Genomic DNA, 6596 nt, shown 5'->3' with positions numbered 1-6596 from the left:
TAGCACATGCATGTAGAATGATTTCATCGTAACTACACATAGGCCTAAAGTTAATTCATACAAACTGTAATAGTCTTGCAAGATAAATATAATAAGTCTACTACTGATCGACCACCTATTTTAAGATTGACCACCCTTGCGCAATGGCTTTCTCGTGTTAAAAAAAAAAAAAAAAAAAAAAAAAAAATTAACAGTATACATGGGACGGGGCACAATACACTGGAACATAAACACAAATCAAGCAAAATGAGGAGGGTACGCGTAAATAACTTTGAGGAAACAGGAGGAAAAAGAATTGAAGAAAATCCTAAACAGTAATAATCTATACACATAACTGATGTTAACACATATTTGCCATTCACAAGATTTACATGCTTTATCAATGGAGAGCAGGCTGTCGATTAAAATGAACTTGCAACAGCACACAGTAAAAAACGTCACTTGCATTTGTCACTGAGAATTCCACGCGTACAATACAAATCAATAATCTGAGTCCATTACATGAATCTGCGGTATTTTCTGCCATGGTGAAATGAAATTCAGTTGAAACTGAGGAATATTTTCTACGGTACAAGATATCTAATAAACAAGTGGTCGATAAGTAGTCTAGTAGGTCCAAGCATACATCTTTATCTAGTGTTGGGATCTTACTTACCGCATGTACCGGCGACCCCAACAAGTTTGGGTGCTGTTAACTGGTTACAGCGCCCCAGGTCTAGGGTTAGCATGGTTAGGGATGTAATGTGTTAGACTTTTACTAGTAATAAATAGTATTGCCTTTTGAATATGCCACTACCATGACTAAACACTGACTGAGACCCCTGTTACACATACAAAAAAGCCGAACTAAGACTGGAGGCCGGCCTCAGGCCAGCCTCGGCTATGTGTAAACGGTACTGGGCCCACCCGAGGCTGCCTTGCTTTTGCCTTTGGAGCTGCGGTTGACTGGTCACATGACCTTCTGCAGGGGGGATAGCGCAGTAGAGTATCAAAAACTAAATCTACCTTCGAGCAAAACGTTTTACTTACATTGTAAAAGGGTGCTCCTACGGCAAAGTAGGAAAAGGCGATGTGAGGCCGGCCCACGTTTCAACATGGTCTACGACTTATCATGAGCGTCGTTGCTCAAGACGGCCCCGAAGCTCACGTGTGAATGATTCACAAAGCGGCCTCGGGTCGCCTTTCATGTGTAACAGGGGTCTAACATAACAGATACAGTTGTAGGCCTACTGACACTGTACATGTATATACAGGTATGCCGCTGGACAGAATGGTAATTCTGGACACGCACATTTTTGCGTACTGATGACATTCAGTACACGCAAGACTTTGAGGATTAGCCTCACAGAACCTTGTGTGGACCGAAATCTCAAAAAACGCGACATAAAAATGTAAAAACGCAAAGAAATTCACATTTTACATCAGATTTATAGTTGAGTGACCCGCATCTCGTTATAGCTAATATTTATGCATGTTTGAATCACATTTCGTCACTGAAATTCTATGAAATCCCACTCACATACAGGAAAAATGCTGTAAGATTCCAGTATAACCAAAAGTTCACTGATCGATACCGAAAATTTGCAGCTATCGCCCTTCATGCGAACGATGCGGAATAGTTGTGCGCTAAGGAAGGGACCCGCAAGGCCCGCAACTCGTCACCCGCCCTCCCATAGACGAAGCACGTAAAATTCGAGTGTTGATTTTTCGATAAGATTTATCACGTGAACTGTTCGAAATGTTCAAGATAGACATTTTACCGTAAAATACAAAATTTGAGCCTCATTTGCCGAATTTTTCTTTGTTGTCCGCTCAATAAGAATGTGTACGGCGATTCGTGGGATGAATTGTGATTCTGGTGTAAGGACAAGGTACGAAAGACGTCTACTTTAGATCTAACGTTATTCCATTGCAAAAATAGTGTCTGGAATTATAATGCGACAACTTTTTGGAGAGGGCTATATTTGAAGTCTATTTTCCAAAAATTGGAGTGAATAATTTTCATAATTTTGCAGAATTTGTAATTTTCAGGACTTTGTGAATATTATTACTCCTGCTATTTTTGGCCGAAATTTCATCCTTTGAGTACGGAATTCAGAGCCACGAAAAAAAGCGTCCGGTGATACGATCAACTCTCCTACACTTTACACTTAACGTTACAGCTAACTTACCACTCCTGACTTGCACTGACACTTGACTGGTATATTAATACACGCTACACAAATAGCCTAGGCCTACAGTTGAGTTAGATTAACGATGATTAACATCAAGCCCAAGGTCCTATAGTATTACTACATTTACACTCACACGATCATAACGATCAGAGTTCTAGTTACAATTAACTGCGAAACACAGCCCGAACGAGTATAACTGTGTACAAGGAGTGCCCCGGGGTTAAGTTACAACCTGATATTTTTACAGACAATTAAATTTTAAACATGTTATTGTTACTTGTTAATAACTCCGTTAGACTGTCAGCGATCATCGATCAGCATTGGTCAGACACAGCCTAACACCGGTTACAGGCAGGGCAAGGGGGAAGAAGAATTGGCTAGAAAGCCCAGTGCAGTGAGCCAACGTATCAGAATAAAGCAGAACTACAGAAGTCACCAGCACCCTGTTTAAGAGCGAGTCTGGTCAATTGAATCCACATGATGTTAACTGGCTCACATTCACAGAATCACAGTTCTCGGTAAAAAGTCCCGAGTTAAATGAAGCCTTCAGTCCTTCACCTGTTCACCTTCAACATTCAAACTCGTTTGTTAAATTGTAAAATGTAACAAATAATAACGTAACAAATATAATATCACACAGAATTTCTCCTACGTAGAAAGGATATTTACATGATTGACAGAACGCTGTGGTTGTTTATGTTTCCTGACGATCACCTGCGATAAACAGAATCCGTATTCGTGCATGTATTATGGTTCAAATACCGGTAGCTTCAAGAATGTAAACACGAAACAGCGACTCGATGTATCACCATCCGTTTGAAATGGTGTCAGAAGGATCATCATAGGCTAGATTACCACAGAAAACGTACAATACCCACTGCACTGACTGCACGGTGTCCTACATGCAGGCAGCTGCGCAGCGCGCGCTGTAACGTGCGTACGTTGATATTCGTACGATACGCGATCTGACATCCGTCTACATTACCTTTGTAGGTCTCAGAACGTCGCGTCGCGTTGTGTGACGGCTGTGTAACAGTTGGCCGTAGAGAAAACACATACAGTAGTACGTCTTTGGCGGCATAACGGTTGTGCGCGGTCGCAGTCAAGTACCGGTACGGCACGCGCAGCATTTTTAATAAAAATTATTCATCCTCCTGCTATTTGAGTTATGTAGTCAGTCCCCTTTATGAGTTCAGAATACACCTGTATTGTACAATGAATAATGTTGGTGGTGGTTTGTGATAAGTCTAACATTCCTCTATCTCCAAGACGAAATTTGGAGGAAAAAGTTTCACAGTTCAACGTATCTAACATTTTGAATTAAATACTGGAATTTGTTTGGAACAGTTTAGGAAAGGATTTAAAGTTCTACACATGTATTTCTATTCTCCTCCCGGTTCTCATCTAAACGCACTAATAAAAATGAACTAGTGAAGTGAAATGAGTTTCTCAATACACGCACAAAAAAAAAGTTTAAAAAAAAAAGTTTTTTCTAAACGCACTAATAAAAATGAACTAGTGAAGTGAAATGAGTTTCTCAATAAACGCACAAAAAAAAAAGTTTAAAAAAAAAAAGTTTTTTTTTTTTTCTCAATGAACCGGACAGTAGCATTGTATGCTACTTTCCACTCTTTTACCATACTAATCAGGGGGGTGTTTCATCAACGCTTGTCAGCGCCGACAACTGTCGGCGCTGACCAATTTCAACGAAATCTTTGGTTTTGATTGGCTGAGATGCTCTGGTCACTGACTGTTACTATGGTGATTCAAGTTGTCAGCGCGACAAACGTTGATGAAACACCCCCCTGGTATGAGTAGGTTCTACTCCACTAAAGCGTGTTTCAGTTCATTTTGCAGTTAAAAGTGTAGGCCCTACTCTCCTTTGCACTGCACTATTCGCTGCTCCAATTCAATTCATTATCTTTTCTGTAAGCCACATGGTATGTTTCGACATCACAATGACAGTCAATGACAGTAGGACGTATGACTTTTTTTTTACTCTGCTGTCGAACATGCGGTAACATCAATACAATTTAGAGTCCTATGCAACTAAAAAAAAAGAGGAAAAGAATAAAAACTAAAAATCATCCCCGGCTCCCCACCCCCACCCCCACAAAAAAAACAACAAAAAACACGCACCTCAACAGAAAAAATGAACAAAGCGCAGTCCAACTCGGGTGAGCTCACTTTGTTCGCCCCATCCGCTCCACCACCTATAATGCATTCTTTGCTGTACACACTTTTGTCTTGTCAAAGAATAAGAAAGGAGAGGTATTTGGCAAGAGGCTATCGGACCATCAGCATATAAAAATCTTAAACGCCAAGAGAGAGAAAGAGAGGGGGTAGACGAAGGGGAATATAGGACAGCGGTGAAGAAGAAAAGACCGACGGAGAAAGGAAACGGAAAGAGGAAGGCGAGGGAAGGAGGCGGGGTAAAGGGTAGAAGAGTGTTAAGTGTTAAATTTAGCACTAAAAATGTTAACTTTAAAACACAAAATGTTGAACTACCATTCAAAACATTGTATAACATTTACAAAAAGTTTGAGAAGTGACAACATGTTGATTTACCCTTTCATTTTTAGAGTGTATCGCATGTATCTTATATGTTTACAATCAATCACTTCACTTGTTGAAAATTTCAGACTAAGTAAAATCATATCAACTGTTTGCATCTGATTTTTTTTTTTTTTGCAGAATACATTATCTAATTAAGAAATTAACATTTACAGAATGATAGTGATGAGGACAAACTCGCTGCTATATTATACCAATGTCGGTATGCTGCATTTAAAAATCTCAGTATATCAATTATGCATTTTGTCTTGTTTGGTTTTAGACTTTACACCATGTAACATGGATCTAGGTTGTGGTCAATCCCGATTATGTTTCATATATACATTTCACGAATTTCAAATTGTCAAGATTTGTGTAGACATGTCTATCAAGGGGACAGTCAGAGATATAGCATGAAAGGGACAAACATATCATATTGTTCAAAAGTGTGGTTGAATGGGCTAGAGATTTTTTACTGCATTTATGTAAAATATGTCGTCAAATTTTCAAGAATTGAATTAATGCAACACCCTTTTATGTTTAATTTCACTAAAATGTTACTGTAATGTGTAGAATATGTGTGTATTATAGTTTTTGTTGTTACTCTGCGTCATTTTATCAGAAAAAGATTATTCTAACAAGGAAATGAAATGTACATGTTGCACACATTAATGATGCGTAGACTTGCCTGAACACTGAGTTCTGTTTGCGTCCACGCTCACGTCCACCCCCTGAGAAGGCCGCCTCGCGTCAAGTGGCGCATCGCCCCGCCCCCCCCCCCCCCACAAAAAGAAAAAAAATCCTGCTTCTAGCCAATCACCAATCCCCCTCCCTTCCCCCTCCCCCCTCCTTTCCCCCTCCCCCCCCCCCCCCAAACCCGGTTTCGCCGGCGCTGGAAAATACAGCACAAATTGAACGAGGTAGATCTAGGTTCAAGGCCGATAAATGGGGAAAATTATAGGACAAACAACAACACACTGTATATATAGTTTTTTCTTCTTCTTCTTTCTTTCGAAACAATGATACAGTTATAGTAATTTTGTCTATTTTGTAAAAAACATATCATTGTGTGTGTGCTCTATTTAAATACTGTACATTATTTTGGGTTGAACCATGATATGGATGTGTCTGTGCGTGGTTGAAGGTGTGTGTATGTGGTTGAGTGTGTGCACGTGGATGAGTTAGTGTGCGGTACACGCGCGCGTGCATTGTGTAGTTATCGAGTTTGTCTGAAGAATAATATGAGGTATTCATCAATATCATATGAGCTCCCTCGTGGAGACGTAATGAGCTCCTTTATGGAGACAATATGAGCTCCCTCGTGGAGACTTTATGAGCTCCTTTGTGGAGACAATATGAGCTCCCTCGTGGAGACGATATGAGCTCCCTCGAGGAGACTTGGTATGCATTTAATATTCTTGTTTATATCTCTTTATGATCTATAATGTTTGTTTTATGTTATAAGTGCTGTCTGGGGCAAATTATTTGTATAGGGCCCCATTTCTCTCTCTCTTCTTTCGATCTTTTAAATAACAACAACAACAAACAACAACAACAACAACAACAACAACAACAACAACAACGAAAATCTATTTGATAAAATCACCAACACAGAGGTAATAATAATAATAATAATAATAATAACAATTAGAGAAATCCACACTAGTTGCGAAAGTCGATCTGAAAAGAAAGAATGAAATATAGCAGGGACAACAGGAGAAATTTGGTAAAAGTCAGATTAAAAGAATAAATGAAATAATAAAGATTCGCTTATTTTGGCAAAATAATTAACAGTTGATATGAATATGTAAAATAGCGAGCTGATGATGTCAACACCACACTATTTTCCATTAATCGTGTACAAAAAAA

This window comes from Diadema setosum, chromosome 9 (assembly GCF_964275005.1).
Source record: "Diadema setosum chromosome 9, eeDiaSeto1, whole genome shotgun sequence".
In the NCBI taxonomy this organism is placed as follows: Eukaryota; Metazoa; Echinodermata; class Echinoidea; order Diadematoida; family Diadematidae; genus Diadema; species Diadema setosum.
This window is presented reverse-complemented; position numbering follows the sequence as displayed.